This window comes from Homarus americanus, unplaced genomic scaffold (assembly GCF_018991925.1).
Source record: "Homarus americanus isolate GMGI-L3 unplaced genomic scaffold, GMGI_Hamer_2.0 scaffold30535, whole genome shotgun sequence".
NCBI lineage: Eukaryota > Metazoa > Arthropoda > Malacostraca > Decapoda > Nephropidae > Homarus > Homarus americanus.
In genome coordinates this window covers 15,740,193-15,759,750 of record NW_024732440.1, presented here as the reverse complement: position 1 = coordinate 15,759,750, position 19,558 = coordinate 15,740,193, and positions in this window count along the sequence as shown.

The window sequence follows — 19,558 nt, the reverse complement described above, 5'->3', positions numbered from 1 at the left end:
TATTATTATTATCCACTCTGTATCTGTGTTTTTCTGGCTAAATAAACTGTTTCAATTCAATTCAATTCATCGTGCGATTCACTGGTATGAGTGTCACATACCACCTGTCTATATGACTAGCTTGAGACTCAAGTGGAAAGCAAAGTTAAATTGGCTATAACTTTTTTCCTATTAATTTCCGATAATTTTGTGCTACATAAAAAGGGGGGTTACTCAGTGAGTCTTAAACTGCAGTTTCGCCAACCATTTGAAAACCACGCGAGCAATATCTCTTTAACCCCTGTATTTTCCTTCCATATAACATAGAAATAATCGATATCTTGCTTGAGCAGTTGCTTTATATTTGTAATAAACATTTTCAACTGCAATTGTAACAGAATTTAAAGATAACCTTGGGTAAAAAAAAAGGCTCAGTAATTTAGTAGAACTTTCCAGATCATTTACATTAAGCTACCTTTAACTTTCATTTCCTTTGATAGTTGATGTCCTTAATTATCATTACATATTTATGGACTGGCTAAGTAAGCTGAACATTTACTTTTATCAAAATTTTCTTCCGTGTACTCGTTTCCTCCTGCATTAACACTGGACAAAGTAGTTCATGATAAAACTAACAAAGGCCAGACAAACCTTCCGAACGGCTAATAAGTTGATAAGTGGTGAAATGATTAAAAGATAATAATTAAATGAATGCTGATAGTAGAGAAAGTAAAATCAGCAGGAAATACTAGAGTTTCCGTTAAGTAAATAAAATTTTTCTCTAGATGACAATGACCATTTTCTATGATTTTAGCTTGTCCAACAGATGACGCTCGTGTTGGGAGCCAAAATAAAATGTAAGGGAATTTTAGTTCCTTATGATATTCCTTGGTTATACTTAAATTAACTTATTTCATAAATTTAATTCTTAAGGGTAGTAAAGAATCAATAATTTATTTATATAACTTTTAACTGAACATATTCTAATATAAGTACATACCAAAATGATAATGACATTTGACAATTTTGTGTGACTATTTCGGACACTGCAAACGTGGACTGAGTCAGGAGCATTTCTTCGTCGAGTTTGTTGACATTTAAATCCACATCAAAAAGTGTCATTTGACTTATCGAAAATCATTACTGGATGAATGTAAATTTAGTCCAATGATAAACAATACTGCACTATCTGGGAAGTTATACAGTGTATATTAATTTCAAAGCATAAGTTTACTTTGCAATAAAAATACTGTAACGTAATGATGCAGCATTAGTCATTGCAGATTACAACTTTCATCTCAATTCTAATTTGTTATACCTATACACCCGCAAAGAGGAGAGCTAATACAGTAAAGGACGAGTTGTCAGTCGGAATTTTTTCGTAAGATAGCAGGACAATGGGTAAAGAAAACGCTTAAATTCACCATGGTAATTATATTTTTAAGTAATTTGGGCCAAAAAGTGTTAAAAAATAAGGGTTAAAGTAGCTAAAAAAGTCACGTGACTGCGAAAAACTCTGAGATTGGTTGTGATGTCACAGACTAGCGCGAGCAGCATTGTGGGAGCCTGGACTGGAGACAGCCAGCTGTGAGGTGTTTTTTAACGGGGATTAGCCCACCCGGGCACTTATTTTTTACTTTTATCCTCTTCACCACTGATCGGCTCGTTAGCCGCTTGGGCGATCGGTCACGTCTCTGTTACGCACTGTTGGCAAATACTGGGCATGCACCGGCTCCTGAATGTACCTGAACTCGCTGCAGTGTTTGTCAAGTCTGGTCTTGAAAGAGCTCACACTCGGTGCCGTTACAACACTCTCTGGTAGATTGTTCCCTCACTCCGAAAAAGTTTGCTCTCACAGTTTTCTGGACTTGCGGCTTCTTCAATCTTGAGCTGTGACCCCTTGTGGGGTGAGCGTCCGCCAGCTCCAAGTAAGGACACTCGACTGAGTAGTGCCCCTTGAGATGCTTATACACCTCAATTAGGTCACCCCTTGCCCGTCTGTAGTATAAGCTAGGCAAGTTCAGGCGCTCCAATCTCTCAGGGTAGCTGAGGTGCCGAAGTGCAGGCACCAGTCTGGTGGCCCTCCTTTGAACATTTTCAACCAACTGACAGTCCCTAGCATATCTCGGGGACCAGATGGGGTGACAGTACTCCAGATGGGGAAGCACTTCACTCTTGAAGATCGTTACGAGAGACGGACCGTCTAGATATCTGAACGACCTTCTTATAAGACCCAATAATTTATTTGCCTGATTTACCTTCTTCTCGCAATGACCCGAGAACTTCAGCTCATTGTCAACATACAGTACACACCTAGGTTCTTCTCACATTCAGTCTCAAATAGTGCAGTTTCTTCATCCCGTTGGGACATATGATACGCCTTCTTACCGTTGGTACGCCCCAGGTGCATCCTCTTACACTTCGTGACATAGAATCTCAGCAACCATTTCTTCGACCATTCTTGGAGCCCACAGAGGTCCTTCTGCAGCTCTTCACAGTTCGCTTGGTTCTTGATTTCCCGAAATAAATTGGCGTCATCGGCAAACATTTGTATGGAGGAATGTACAACGTCAGGCATGTCATTTATGAAACAAACAAACAACAGCGGGCCCAACACACTGCCCTGTGGTATGAGGGCTTGAGCTGCCACCATTTATGAGGGCTGCTACTGCCACCCTTCATGAGGGCCTGTGTGCCAGTAACAATTCCTTTTACTCTTATATATCACCATTGGTAGCGTGACGATAGGAGGCTCGTGGGTAGGTGTAATGATAGTATCAAGCAATAGGGAAGAAATAACGGTAAATACTGTAGGTAAATAATATACACAATTATACAAATACAAAGTTTATTTAAACATGAATATGAAATTAGAAGAAAGAATTGGTTTGTACTAACAGACGAAATCTATTACTAGGCCCTCAGCTCAACATACTCACACCATTACTGGGTGGACATATTCAATAACACAACTATGATAGTCACTTAGCACCATAAATACTAGGCAACTGCCACTACAACACTCAGTCGTCAGGAGTGATACTCAAGCAACAGCCATGGGGTCCAGCCACCATGGAGTACTATCCGACGAACTATGGAGATCCCAGTGGGTTAATTCCACCACACAAATATAGCCCTACTGAGGTAGACATTCATCCACCAATGATGGGGGCTGGTAGTGGTGTGTGGCTTGGTGGTCCAGGGTCACCTCGTGGACCGAGCGTTAGGGCCAGACGAGCCAGCTATGGGGGCTATAGGTGGTCTGAAGTGTCTGACGGCCGGGTCTCACGAAGGTAACTGATCCTACTGGACCTCGGACATGTCCCCAGACATAGTGGATACAACATCCACCCTACAGACACGGCCTAGGCTGCGTTAGGGACCTGTATGGATGAAGGGACGGGCACTTACTAACCGGTGACAACAACAACACGTTTCAGGGGACGTTAAAGACGTAAATATGACTTTACTCAGAGCATATCAACTACGTTACTGTAACACTTGCACAATCAACTATCAATTGGGTCAAATCACTTAAAGAAGGGCAAATTACAACACAGCGTGGAATGGCATACCTGTATGGATGAAGGGACGGGCACTTACTAACGGTTAAAATGCCCGCGGCGCCCTCACTCAAACTAGGCCAGGGAGTCCAGCTACTCCTATTCCAATGAATTAATTTACGGTACCCTCTGACGTTGAAATTGAGACTATGAACTCATTTTCATTCTCTACTATTATCTTCACTAACAATGCTCTGACTCAGCTATCGAAAGCAGAATTAAATTGATTACAAAGGAATGGATGGCAACAGGTCCCAGCATACAGCGTCTGCTCCCATAGACAAAGGCGGGGGAAACAGAGAAAACGGGGGACGTTTCCACTGGGGGACTCGGAAGGTTTTGTGGACGTTTGAGCGTAATATGAATCCTTAAGGTTTTCAGGTTAGCTCTTATCATGACCATTACAGTGGTACCCCGCTTGTGATAGGTACAGATGACGATTTCGTGCCATTAATCAGCACACACTGCTTGTGGTCATGTAGAAAGTCTTCTATCCACGCTAGGGCATTTCCCCGAATTCCGTACTCTTCCAGTTTGATTTTCAGCCTTTCTTGGGGTACACTGTCGAAAGCCTTGGCAAAATCTAGGTAAATATTGTCGATATTACCACCCCCGTTCCAGAATATGGGTCCAAATATCCAATACCTTGAGCAATTGTGTTAAGCAGGAGCGCCCCGGCATAAAACCGTGTTGGCAATCTTTTTCAAGGTTGTTTCGTAGTCGATGTTCCATCGCGGCATCTCTGATAATACTCTCAAGTACTTTACATATTATGCTGGTCAGGCTCACCGGTCTATAGTTGTTCGTGGAGTGACGATCGCCCTTCTTGAAGATAGGACTCACATAAGCCACTTTCCATTCACTGGGGACCTTTTGTTCATCCAGGCATTTACAAAACAGGATCTTCAGGGGCTCGACAAGCTCGTTGCACAACTCTCTTAGCACTCTAGGATGCACCATGTCAGGGCCGGGACTCTTATGGACCTTTAGCCTGGACAGTTTATTTCTAATACCCTCTTCTGTGAACACAATGTGGGTCAGTGCTGTGTCGAACCGTCTGTCCTCAAACGCAGGAAGGCTAATTGCATCCTCTCTTGTGAACACCGAGGAAAAGAAGCTGTTCAAAGCCTCAGCTTTATCCTGGTCAGAATCTGTGTAACTACCATCTTCAAGCCTCAGGTCTGATACTCCTACTCGCGTTTTTAATTTCGACTTTGCATAGCGGTAAAACGCCTTTGGGTTTGACTTGACCTCGCTTGCAACCAGCCTCTGGAACTTCTTTTCAGCCCTTCTACACTCTATCTTTGCTTGGTTTCTGGCTCTTGCATAAATCCTCCTGTCCTGCTCATCTTTTGACCCAACCCACGTCTTGAATTTCTTGGTTTTCTTCTTAACTTTGTCGACCGCAGCGTGGTTCATATGTAGGGATCCCCTCGTATTCCTAGAAGCACTGGGTTTGGTCTTGGGTATATATTTATCGACCAAATGGGTCACTTTACTAGTTTTGATATTCAGCGTAGTGTCTGCGTTCTTGTGCCTTAATGAGTCAGGCCAGTTGATACCCCTCATCTCTTCCCTCATCCCGTTATAATTTCCCTTGTAATATTTGCACCTTGGCCTGGCCTTCTCCTGAACTAGGTAACAGTTAAATCTGAATGACAACCCTGTATGGTGACTGGTGCAAGGTGTTCCAGTTTGGCCACCATACCCTCCTCGTTTGTTATGATGAGGTCAAGTGGCTTGGGTGTTTGCTCCCCTCTGTAATGTGTCGGGTCTCTAATATGTTTGGAACAGAAAATTATCTCTCAGAGTTTCTACAAAAAGAGTAGCAGGGTTATTCAAGTCATTTGGGGTGAACTCGTTTCTCCAGTCGATGTCGCCATAATTAAAGTCCCCCATGATAAGGAGGTGGCTAGTGTTGAGCATCGCCGCGTTGTCTATTAAGGCTCTTAAGTTCCTTTGATTTAGTGGGCCACAGTTTGGGGATCTGTAGATACACCTGACGATAAGTAAGTCCCCTCCTTTTAATTTAAATTTACACCACTTGGACTCTTCCAAAAACATCCATTCCCTGTTCCCTCGCCTGGCTGGTTCTAAGGTCTTGCCTGGCATAGATAACCACACCCCTCTTGCAAGCTTCTTGAGAAAGGATCGTAAATGAGTCATATCCAGCAATACTGAACTCACATTCCTCTGGGTCGATTTTCCTGTTCTTGTACAACAGTTCTACTGTAGCGTACTGTATGTAAATATGACTTCACTCAGAGCATATCAACTACGTTACTGTAACACTTGCACAATCAACGATTAATTGGGTCAAATCACTTAAAGAAGGGCGAATTACAACACAGTGGAATGGCATACCTGTATGGGTGAAGGGGCGAGCACTTACTAACAGTTGAAATGCCCGCGGCACCCTCACTCAGAATCGGCCAGGGAGTCCACCTACTTCTATTTCGATGAATTAATTTACTGTACACTCTGACGTTGAAACTGAGACTATGAACTCCGTTTCATTCCCTACTATTATCTTCACTAACAATGCTCTGACTCAGCTATCAAAAGCAAAATTAAATTGATTACAAAGGGTTGGATGGCAACAGGTCCCAACATACAGCGTCTTGCTACGAAATCCGCAGATTATATTCAAAGTTCCCTTTAGACAAAGACGGCCTATCGATGACGTCATCAAGGAAACAGAGAAAACGGGGAACGTTTCCACTGGGGGATTCGGAAGGTTTTGTGGACGTTTGAGCGTAATATGAATCCTTAAGGTTTTCAGGTTAGCCGTTATCACGATCATGACAAGAGTGTTGTGACGGCACCGAGTGTGAGCTCTTTCAAGATAAGACTTGACCAACACTGGAGCCGGTGCTTGCCAGTATTTGCCAACAGTGCGTAACAAAGACGTGACAGATCGCCCAAGCGGCTAACGAGCCGATTAGTAGTGAATAGGATAAAAGTAAAGTTAAGCTTTTATTACAAATTATATATACCGTATCACTACTAACGTGGCAGAGTGCACTGTATTTCTTGTGTTTACCCAGAACCGACAAATCGTCCGCTGGGGACTGAGAGGAGAGTTGTCCTACGATGTTTGGTCTTGGGATGGTGGTGTAGTTATTTTGTTCACAGCCCCCCCCCCTCCCCTTCTCCATTTAATGTCTAGGTGGCGCACCTTTTCTAGGGATGTTTGATAGGGTTTCCATGCCTGTATACAGTAATCCAGACTAAAACTGGCAGTACGTAACATTTATACAGTTGAAGGAGCATTTCCTATCTTTGTATTCAAAGTTATGCTTTATGATTCCCAAATTTTGATTTGCTGTTCTCACTTCTGTCCCCGCCTGTTGCGCCACCTTCAGTGATATATATATATATATATATATATATATATATATATATATATATATATATATATATATATATATATATATATATATATATATATATATATATATATACAGTATAACGTAGTTCTCCATAAAATATCACATTTTCCTTCATGTTATTTTAGAGTATTTAACAAGGGAAACATATGTAATATTATTCATTGCTTCTTACAGTTAGTTCGCTCAGTAGTATTCTGGACGAATACTTTTATTAGCATCTCGGTAACCAGCTCTTCATCTGCTTCACTGACATTACTCGACGCTATTGCGGGCAGGCTTGTGGCTTTCCTTTATCCTCTTCGCCCCTGATCGGCCTGTTAGCCGCGTGGCCGATACAAATATTAATAAACACTCTGAGAACATTAGAGGACAACAATTCTCCATCCAAAATGTGGGTATTTTCTCAAACTCGTACTGAGACAGTATGAAAAAGGCCACTACCTGCTGTTAAGATGACCCACACTAACGCACAACCTAATCTAACATACCTAATCTAGTTTAAAGTATCCAACTTAAATCTAACTTACCTAACTTTACCTAACCTAATATACTAAAGTTATCTTATATTTAAATATTCAAAAAAATATTTTCAATGTGAAACTAATATCACACGCAGGGAGCTTGTCGGCGTCGCCTCCCAGCGTAAAAAAATGTAAAAGTGGTATTACGTAAAACTATTCCTCGTGCCCTTCTCGTCATTTGCAAGAGGCAAGAAAGCTTTTATTATTTATAAAGAAATTTCCTGTAGTTGGCGCCAAGAGAGTGCCACGGTAGTCAAGTATTACCTATAATCTTGAAAAGCATTTGGACTTGATAAAAACGATAGACCGGACAGCTTTCACGAAGTAAACAGGAGAGGACTCTTTACTCGGTCGAATGTGGCTTAGCTATGCAATGAGTTGCCTTGCCAAGACGGTATCTTCCTTACCGGGTAACCTGGTTCACCATATATTTGTACCTCAAGGTAATATTGATGGTGTTTAATGTCCATGTTTGGAGTTTTGCAGTTATAATGATTGTGATCCCATTTTATTACCGGGGGTAGAAATTCACCATTTTTTCATAGTCGCCAGCAGGACTAGTAGATTTGAAAATTTACTAGTCTTATAAATTTTTACTAGCCCTTAAACAATTTGTCGAGAACATTAAACATTGGCACTTACCGGGTTTATACAAAGTTCCATTTACTGTGTGACATTTATTTACTTGTAGAAACCATGTTAAATCATAAACCAACACTGGAATAATCACTTATTAACTATATTAATTGCATGGATTTGTCATTGCATTTGAACAAGCATTTCCTGTACATGCTCCTCGTTCAACTCATTGTTGTCGTCCAGATCTTCCACTGTGCTGCAGCCAGCAGTGTGAGTGTAGCCATCCACACGGTGGGCCCCAGTTGTTAGGAATCTGGCAATGGCTTTGTCCGGATTGAAGTTGCCAACACTCTCTGTTTGCAACTGAACCACCATGAGATCCGTCAGGTGGTCATCAGTGAGACGACTGCGCCAGTCTGTCTTAAGGAGTTTGACCTGGCTAAAACCACGTTCAGCATCAGCCGAACTAGCTGGAATGGAAAGCTGTAGGTCAACCAGATGGAAAAATGAGGCACACCTTTCTCCGTATGATAGGTTGATTTGTTGCCATGACAGTCTTGGAACAAGTGATGTCTTACTCTTGTAAATGTAACCTTTGAGCACAGTCCATTCATCCTCTACCAAAGTAGGATTCACCTCTGCCTCTATCAGTGTTTTCTCAAGAGCCTGGGCCAGCGCTTGCACAGCGCTATCCCCGAAATCTTCATTCCTACTGCAGGCCACAATTTGAAATTCAGAATCCATGCGTTCTGGAGAATCGCACTGGCCATGTCAATAAATATTTTGTTTAGACTTGAAATCAGTGATGTCAGCATATCACGCCTTGCAGTCTTGAAAGTGTTGCTTCTACCACTCAGCTTCTCTCCTTGGAACATGATCGTGTCATCTTCCATAATCCTTCTCAGGCTGTGTGAATTGGTTGTCAAATTTCGTACGCGTTATTATTTGTCGATATCTTGTTTGTATCGGTGATAATCTGAATATGTACTTGAAATTGTTGTTTGATGATAAATGGTGTGATTATTGATGAAAAAGCAATTTTCATCACTTATCAATTGTTTTTATTCTTGCCTATTATACATTCAGGTATTAAATTTCGCTGTCATTGATTTTATATATTATGTATAGAATTGAATTCCTCAATAATAATTGTATATCTACATAATTAGCCTGCGTATATTCATTACAATGCACGGTTTCCATACACTGACATGAATAGTTGGTGGTATCTGTGTATGACGTCATACAATCCCTGAACCGGCCTGGTGTTCTAAGTGTCAATAAACGAACTCATTTGTCCACTTTTATCACACTACATTATATCATTGAGTGTATATATTTTCGTTTTCATATAAAGTGTTATATACAGAAAATGGGTATCCCTTCCGCTTGCAATACCGGTGATACAATTAAGATAACTAGCATTAATAGTGTATTCTCTATTTGAAGCTCTTATACACATTGAGAGTGTCTTACCACTATCATCGGCCCAGTCGCCCATCGGACGATCCCAGACCAGCAAAATAGTAAAATCTTGTCGCCCTTATATTTTGTCCTGGCGTATGTACAAAGCATTTTAGGTTAAACTGAGGTGATCACTTCGTTAATCAGAGAAAAAGATAGTTATTTTTGTGAATTCCTTAAGATAGTGTAGAATTTCGTGGTATAATGTTGTCTAGCACTTAGGATGGATGGAAACTCTAAGGTGGTTTTCTTGTATAATATAAGTTATATGACAGACAGTCTGGTGCTGGAGGTGCCGTGTGGTGAGGAGCTGCTCAGTAGAGACGTTCGGTGAGTAGCGTGTTGAAGGAGGTAGATGTGCAGGAGCTTCGTTAGAGAAGATGTTGCCTGTTGCTGGCCTCCTGGTTGAATGAAAGCTGGGCAGCGAGGAGCTTGCTGGAGGAGGTGTTGCGTGTTCAGGAAGATGGGCCAGAATGAAAGAGCTGGTTGGTGAGGAAGCTCAGAGAAGGACAGCTGGTGGGTCGCCATGCTCGCTGGCGGGAGCGAGGGCCGCCAGGCAGCGGCGGAGGAGGTGTTGTTTGTTCAAGAAGAATGGCCAGAATGAATCTCAATGGAGAGACAGAGCTTATATACCCAGCAGCCGTGAGTCATCTATGAGTCATGTTGGGAAAACCCGAGAAAGTCGCCGGTCTTTGGTTTGGTTGCTAGGATACGGTGGCATCTGGTGACACCGCTCGCTTGCCGCTAGTTTGGTTGCTAGGGAAGATGGTAGCAGCTGGTGGCTGCGGCTACGCAGTTGTAGGCAGTTGTAGGGGAGACGTCCACTACAATAGTATTTATCTTTTTTACTATGGAAACTAGCTTGTTCATTAAATTTCCTTTGACAGTTCATTTGAGATGTATTAGCACTATCTACAGTTTGTAAACTGCACTTGCTGATTAAATGTCTGCACTCTTTAAGAACTGTCGGCATTTCACAAAATAACATTGCATAAATTCCCGTATAATCCTAGGTGAATTCGCTGGATCATGATACAATGCTAATTAAATACCGATTGGGACACGCTGCCATTATTCGTGAAATTTAGGCTGAGTTTTGCTCCAGGTCATAGACGGAGTATTGTCAACCAGAAATACCACAACTTGTGCCGTGCATCAGTAACAGGAGGCACGGCTGTGTAAGTATTACCTTATGTCTACCATTAGGGCCTTCACGTGCGTTGCCAATGACAAGCAAACAAAATTTTCCTTGAACTAGTTAACACTTTTTACCTAAGTGAATTTAAAAAAAGCATCTAACCCTCTCTCCTGGACCCTGGTGCGGCGGCTCCCTGTCGATCGAAAGAGGCCTCTACCCCGTCATGACTCACACACACACACACACTGTCTGCCTCACCCCATCCACGTTGCTCCTCCAAGGACACCCACCCCTTCCAGCCTCGTTAACTCAACCTGATCAGTGTTACAGTGATACGGTTCTCTCCACGCATTTTACGTCAACTGAGGTGACAAGTATAGTCGGGTATGATAGTCAGGTTGAAGGAAACTTCTTCTGTTGTAACTTTAATATTCAGGTAAACGATGTCGGATTAAGGCTGCTTGCTTCTGGAATATCTCTGATGGCTTCGTCATCGAGGAAAACGATGAGCTTCACTGTTTTGAAAATATCTGTGTAATCATTAGGTGATATGGTGTTTTATACGACGTTATCTTTGTGAATTTGAGTCAGTATTGACTTAGAATTTAACGACAACCTTACTTACACGCACACATACACTGCAAAAGAACGTTATCCAGAGAACAAAATATTCCCACTTCACCCTGGAAAAAAAAATACCATCAAGAATGTAATAAGACATAACTTGCACTCACTCTCGACGAGTAGTTAGTAAACTTGGAACCACAAGTGCTGCAGTACGCCGAGTCACCCTTCACCCACTACCCATCACCTACAAACACACGTTATGAATGCATGTTAAACTATTCTCTCTCTCTCTCTCTTTATATATATATATATATATTTATATATATATATATATATATATATATATATATATATATATATATATATATATATACACACAATATACAGTATATGCTGATAACCACAAGGAAAGAAGAAAACACGATGTTCCCACAGTGATTTATTTACTTGCATATATATATATATATATATATATATGTTTGTGTGTGTATATATGTGTCGAAACATCTATACTCGTACATACCTGTATACCTAACACACATGTACATTTACAAGGCCACGCATATTTGCCCAACACTGCATATAGGCGCATGTAGGAAGGTCATGGTAACACTGGTACCGACTGACTGTTGCTGGTCTGCGAATTCACACAAAAGGACATTTCACAAATATGATCATTAAACACCGATTATCTGAATACTCTTCCTATTTATATTTAGGTTTCTCGTGCAAACAGTTTATAGTTCACTTAGGAAGCATTTATAATTCTATGGCCATTTGTCGGCAATAAAAAGCGGTATAAGGCAGCTGTAGGGTAAATGATGCCACATGGTGAACTTACTATTTTGGCCCACAGATGTCTCCCAACTCGTGTGTCGCCGTCAGGCGTCAGCTGATTCACCAGTTTTCCGTGGACTGTGAGGGGGAGTGGCGGCGTGACGTTACCCGTGACGATTTGTTAGTTTTTCACTGAAAAGTTGCTTTGAATAGACTGAATCCTGTTTCTTGCGTGACAGGTGGCTTCAAACTTCAATAAGGTATGTTAAGACCAAGAGTTTATGATTCTGGCGATGATTATGTCGAATTTTTATGCTGTTTTTAAATGTTCATCAAGGAGTGAATGGTAAAAGAAAAATGTTTCCAGTGCAAGTATGGCCTGACCACTATTGGTACACAAGTGGCTCGTAGATACAGCTTCTGGCTGGTGTAACTCCCAAATGAAGCACAAGAGTAGGCAGTGGATTGAACCACTTCAAGGTGCCTTGTGTGGAGGTTCATTTGTATCGCCTTGGTTTACATGTTTTAAAAGTTTTTAATACACTTGAAAACTACATTTTGTTAATCTTGTTCATTGCAGCATGTCGAACTTTTTTATAATGAATATTTTCCGGAACGATACAATAATATGTTCATTAGTAATGTTAAGTCATCTCGGTTTACAGTATATACACGGGAGTAGAGCTGTGTTGTGAGAACAGTCGGGCATGATAATAAATGTGAGTACTGACATGGCATGGGTTACGGATACAGGAGGATGTCACATCTGTACTCATTCATAAAAAAAAGATAGAGGTCAGGTGAACGTTGCATTGCGCACCACTTTCATTATCCACAACTCAAGTAATTTTCCTACGGTATGATAACTTTAAAAATAGGCCTCAATTATGTTCACTTAACACAATCTTCAGACAATAAATGTACACTATGCAAGCAAATTATGTTCTATAATTTTTCACATAATATATTTGAAAAAGTTAAACTCGCAAGTTCCATTAAGGGAAAATCTGGCTGGCCGCATGTACGGGGGAAGTGTTACCATATAAGTATGTAATTCAGGTAGCCTTTTTCATAACCCGCCTCTCATACTAACTTTTAAGTCTTTAGGTATTTATTTATTAATTTAATTATTTATATACAGATGTGTTATAATTTATTAATATTTACAATAAGGTCGAAGGCTGTACGGTAATTATGACGTAATTGATCGATGAGGACGGCGCCCAATAGATGAAAGGAGACAGCAGCCGATTAGTGATTAGTCTAACTTGACTACTTGTTAGATCATTGCGGGTTTACGGCCTCACGCGGAGAGGTGCTGGTGATGTGTTGACAATGTAACTGACACCAACTGCTGAGTAAATTTGTGAAGGCAACCGGCCAACATTTTTGCCCCACACTTTCAAGACTCAAGAGCGTACATTGTTGAGCGGTGTTACTGCGTGCGCGCGCGTGTTCAGTCATTCTCTTCCATCCAACAGCAGATTAAGATAGATTCCTTGAAGTGACTTTTTGTTGACCAATGGGAGCGTGGATTTTTTTTTACGGGGATTAGCCCACCCGGGCACAGGTCACTGACCCACTTCGGGCCCTGGGGGGAGAAAATGTAATAATAATAATGATAGAAATACTAAAGAACCATAAGGAAGTACAAAAAATGAAAAATAAAATCACACACACACTACTCTGCTGTCACTCGGAACCGAGTATGGCGATCATCCAGCTATGATATACTGTAATGATGTAAGTTATTAAAGGTGTCCCCTAGGTTGGTGAGTTCTGAGGTGACTAAAGAGGTCGATACGGGACTGGCAGGGTCGATAACAAAAGTTGCATATGTGGGGGGGCTAGATCTAATGCGGGAGGGGCGGCGGCAGCGTCTTTCCGGCGTTGGCGCTTGTCTGCCTCGTTATGCAGTCGGTTTAACTTGAAAGTATTGACACCTTCTTGTATGGTGCTCCTCCAAGCATTACGGTGTGGAGTAATAGTCTCCCACGTGAGGGGGTCGATTTGGCACTTTCTCAGGTTTGTCTTAAGACTATCCTTATACCTTTTCAGTCGCCCGCCAGCAATACGTTTACTATTTGTTAGGTGACAGTAAAGTAGCTGCTTTGGCAGTCTACTGTCGCCCAAGTGGGTAACATGGCCAGTCCAGCGTAGTTGTTGATGGATAATGGTAGCCTCGATGCTTCTACAGTTGGTGTCAGCAAGAATACTGGCATTTGTTCTCTTGTCTTCCCAGCGAATTCGAAGGATGGAACGTAGACTACGTTGGTGAAAGTTTTCAAGTGCTTTGAGGTGCCTCCTGTATGTGACCCAAGTCTCACTGCCATATAGCAGGGTGGGGAGGACCACTGCTCGATATACGTGTAACTTTGTAGATAACTTCAGCTCCCTAAAGCTGAAGACACGGTTTCGGAGTCTGCCAAAGACTTGACATGCACATCTGATCCAAAGCTGAATCTCTCCATCGATGTTCGCGGTGGTGGACAGGTGGGAGCCGAGATACCAAAAGTGTGTAACATTAGTGAGGGTAATACTGTTAAGCTGGTTGGATGGTGGGGGTGTGGCTGAATCAGGGGCAGGCTGAAAGAGAATCTGAGTCTTGCGTACATTCACCTCAAGCCCGAAGTGTGTATACGCATCTGCGTAGGTATTCAGGATCAACAGTAGGTCGTGTTCAGTGTGAGCGACAAGGGTGAGGTCATCTGCATCCTGAAGTTCAGTAATGGAAGCTGCCGACACTTGTGTTCTTGCCTGGAGTCGTCTTATTTTGAAAAGACCCTTCATCTAGTACCGGATGTCCTCCCAGCCGGCTAAATTTGCGCTGGCACGAGTAAGGAAGGTAGCCAAGAAAATGGAAAAGAGAGTTGGTGCCACTACACACCCTTGTTTAACCTCTGTTTGGATGGGGAAGAACTCTGACTGGGTGCCGTTGTGCAGGACACTGCCGTTCATGCCATCGTGGATTTGCCTCCCAATGGCGATGAATTTTGGTGGGCAGCCAAAACGGCTGAGGGTCCACCAGAGGGCTTCCCTGTTGACTGAGTCAAAGGCCTTGGTTAGGTTAATGAAACCCATGTATAGGTCATGACGCTGTTCTCTGCATTTTTTCTGTATCTGACGGGCAGCAAAGATCATGTCAGTGGTGCCACGTGATGGTCTAAAACCACATTGAGATTCTGGGAGGAAGTTTACCGCCTCAGGAAGAAGTCTGTTTAGGAGGACTTGGCGATAATCATGCCAGCTATGGACAGCAGCGAGATCCTGCAGTAGTTGCCACAGTCTGACCGGTCTCCTTGTTCTTACAAATATTGACGATGGAGGCGTCTTTAAGAGCTTGGGGGATTTCCTCCTTTTCCCATATATTCTCCAGGAGAGAGTGGAGACGGCTGGTAAGCAGATGTCCTCCTGCTTTATACACCTCGGCTGGGATTCCACCAGGCCCTGAGGCTTTGTTATTTTTCATCTGTTTGATGGCAGTAGCTACCTCATCCAGGGATGGAGGATAGCTGAGGTAGGTCAGCTCTGGATGCTGATGGACCTGCTCGGTAATCAGGACATCCACACCGGTGTTTCGGTTGAGCAGTGAATGATAGTGCTCTTTCCAGGACTGAAGGAGGCCTTCATCATCTTTAATTATGGAGTTACCGTTGGATGAGTGGAGGGGGCTGCACCACGAGTGACTGGTCCATGAAATATTTTAGTGTAATTGAAAAATTCTCGCATCTTGTGCTGATGTACAATTTTTTGTGTTTCTCCTACTTTATTTCTAAACCAGTTGTTCTTTCGATTGCGAAGTTTCTGCTGGGCCACAGCTTTCTTCTTGTGGAAGGTATCAGCTTTGGTCCGAGACTGAGGGTTGTTCTGCCAGTCAGTTAAAGCAGCACGTTTATCATCTACGAGTAATTTGATTGCCGGGCCATTTTCATCAAACCAGTCTTGGTGTATTCTTTCAACCTGGCCAAGGGTCTCTTCAGGTTTTTGTCAAAAGTGTCGAGAATATCCCATTCAACACTGGGATTTGGGTTGTTTGTTGTTGGGTTGTTTATCAGCCCAGGTTGGAGCTGCTCACTGAAAGAATGTGCTACCCCTGGATCCTCCAGTGTTCTAGGACAATTGCCCTCCGTAAATTGCCCTGGACAATTGCCCCCCCCCCCCCGGGCAATTGCCTCCCATTGCCAGTGAATAACTGGCACAAAACATGGGACTAACCGAACCTAACCTAACCTTACCTAACTTTAACCTAACCTAACTTTAACTTAACACATCCTTACGTAACCTAATTTTAACTTAACCTAACTTAACCAATTTTTAAATATTAAATATGACTGATCTACAATTTTTTTTCACTTAACCACAAATTTTTTTCACTTAACTGGATTTGTAGTGTTAAAAAATATGTATTAGTTGTGCATTTTGTGTATATAATTATTACTACAAATAAAACATGAAAAAAAAGCAATACTTCTTAGTGTTCCATGTTTTGTGCCAGTTATTCACTGGCAATGGGGGGCAATTGTCCAGGGGGCAGTTGTCCTGATACCATCCTCCAGATGCCTAGTGTTAAAACCTCTTCTGCAGGCTTGCTGCCTTCGCCGTTTTGGGGCGACGAGAAGTGAGAGTTTGGATCTGACAAGTCGATGATCAGTGTCACAGTGGACTGAGCTAGGCATAGCATGGGTGATGAGGACATCTCGGCGATCTCTTTCTCTGATAATGATGTAGTCAATGAGATGCCAGTGTTTGGATTTTAGGTGTTGCCATGAACCCTTGATTTTGTCGGCCTGCCTAAACAAGGTATTGGTGATAGTGAGGTTGTGTGCAGCGCAGTTGCTGAGGATTACACTTGGCAAGTTCATCTCTTCCTATGGTTCCCTGCCAGATGTCAGCATCTCTGCCAACTCTGGCATTGAAATCACCAAGGAGCACAACCTTGTTCTTCTCTGGGGATAGAGGTTAGCACTTTTTCGAGGCCGGCATAAAAGTCCTACTTGATGTCATTCTCTGCATCCAGTGTTGGGCATATGCACTGATGAAAAAGGCATGACGTGAGTGATCCAGTGTACTCGGAGCGTCATGAGGCGCTCGTTGATCCCATTCGGCATTTCAGTTAGCCTGTGTAGGATGCGTTGGCTGGTGGCAAAGCCAACTCCATAATGGTTTCTCCCCGCAGAGGTGAAAGGAATCAATAAAGGGGATATAGATAAAGTTCTTATAATATCCGAGCAGGATAGGACTCGGAGCAACGGATTCAAGTTGGATAAGTTTAGGTTTAGGAGAGGAGATAGGAAGGAACTGGTTTACAAATAGGGTGGTGGACGAGTGGAACAAGCTTAGCAACTTAGTAGTAAGTGCGGGAACTCTGGAAAGTTTCAAAAGGAGGCTAGATAGATTCATGGATGATAGAGAGTGGTAGTAACTCTCGACAGGAGCTGCCATGCACAGGCCAACCGGCCTATTGCAGACTCCTTATTTTCTTATGTTATGTTCTTAAATATATAGTAAGATATTAAGTATTTACCGGATAACGATATGTTCCTTATCAGAAACCAATAAAGATTTCGTTATAGGAAGAGGTTGAAGTTATCCCAGACGTCGGTTGGATCAGCCAGTTTGGTTCTGCGGTTGAGTTAATAATGAAAACCACACCTGTACCAACCGGGTGAAGTGCGTGTCTTTTCCCCACGCAGGTTTCCGGTATAAGCTGTGATATGTCTGCTAGAAGTTCCAGTAATTATTCCGGATGTCACGCCAACACGTTCTCTCCTCAACTTGTTTGGTCATTGTCCCGAAACCTCTCTCTCTCTCTCTCTCTCTCTCTCTCTCTCTCTCTCTCTCTCTCTCTCTCTCTCTCCTCTCTCTCTCTCTCTCTCTCTCTCTCTCTCTCTCTCTCTCTCTCTCTCTCTCTCTTCTCTCTCAAGCGCCGTCACACTTTACAACCATCTATGTTGTGTCATGATATTCTCTGTAGCTACTTAGGAACAGACGGAGAGACTGTGTGTGTGTGCGTGCCTTAACACACCTCATAGGCCAAAGTAGTGACTGACAGACTAACGTGGATACAGAGACTCACTACCGTGTCTTGAACCTTTCTCCTACACTGACAAGCGTTGAGTGAAGGTCTCCGTTCCTGCTTTTGTCAACTGCATGGACAAAAATGACCTGCAAATCACCACTTGGAATCAGATTATGCTTATTGTTGAATACGTTCAAGATCCTGCGGCTGCCAGTGTACCTGTCTGCCAGTTCTCAAGCTCTTTGGTCGTTGTTGTATTTGACTGACGCATGAAAGTAAAATCCCTCATGATGACAACAATAAGGATAACACTGGTGGCCATAATACAGTGATGTCATCCGGATATAACCTTATGGTGGCTTTGTTAGGCTTGTGTTGAGAGAATCGATATACTATTTACCAGTGTTTGTATATGGTAAGAGAGAGAAAGAATCTACATTGGTTCCGTCTCCTTACAATATAGGCTAGGGGGGTCTACCTACTGTACAAGACTAAACACACACAAAAAAGCAAAGGCTAAATAGACATATTAAATATATTGGTACTGACGGACTGCCGTTATTAAGAGAGATTAACTGCATCAGATTGCCAGGAGAATGGCCAGGGATGTGCTGGAGTGGTCGACGGTGTTGACACAGTATTTGTCCCTGTAAGTCGTGGACGTGGGTTGTGTGGGTTGTGCCAAGAGGGAAGGAGGCGTGGGGTGGAGGAGGTGCTGGGCAAGAGAAGGAAGGGGAGAAAGAGGGAGGAGGAGGAATTGAAGGTTTCTTAGCAGTATTGGGTATCGCTTTATTTATTATTATTATTATTATTATTATTATTTTATTAATTATTATTATTATTATTATTATTATTATTATTATTATTATTATTATTATTATTATTATTATTCTTAATATCACCTCACTACCACCACTATAATTCCACCACTATCATCACCACTAACTCCACTACAGTCATCACCACTAACTCCACCACTATCATCACCACTAACTCCACCACAGTCATCACCACTAACTCCACCACAGTCATCACCACTAACTCCACCACAGTCATCACCACTAACTCCACCACAGTCACCACCATTCACTCCACCACAGTCACCACCATTACCGCCACCACCATCATCACCACTAACTCCACCACAGTCATCACCACTAACTCCACCACAGTCATCACCACTAACTCCCACCACAGTACCACCATTCACTCCACCACAGTCACCACCATTGCCACCACCATCATCACCACTAACTCCACCACAGTCATCACCACTAACTCCACCACAGTCATCACCACTAACTCCACCACAGTCACCACCATTAACTCCATCACAGTCACCACCATTACCGCCACCACCATCATCACCACTAACTCCACCACAGTCATCACCACGAACTCCACCACAGTCATCACCACTAACTCCACCACAGTCACCACCATTACCGCCACCACCATCATCACCACCACCACGTCATGTAACTACTTAACACAGGTACCATGACATCACACTAACAACGCTATGTTTGTACGTCTCAATACATTTAAACCTCTGTATA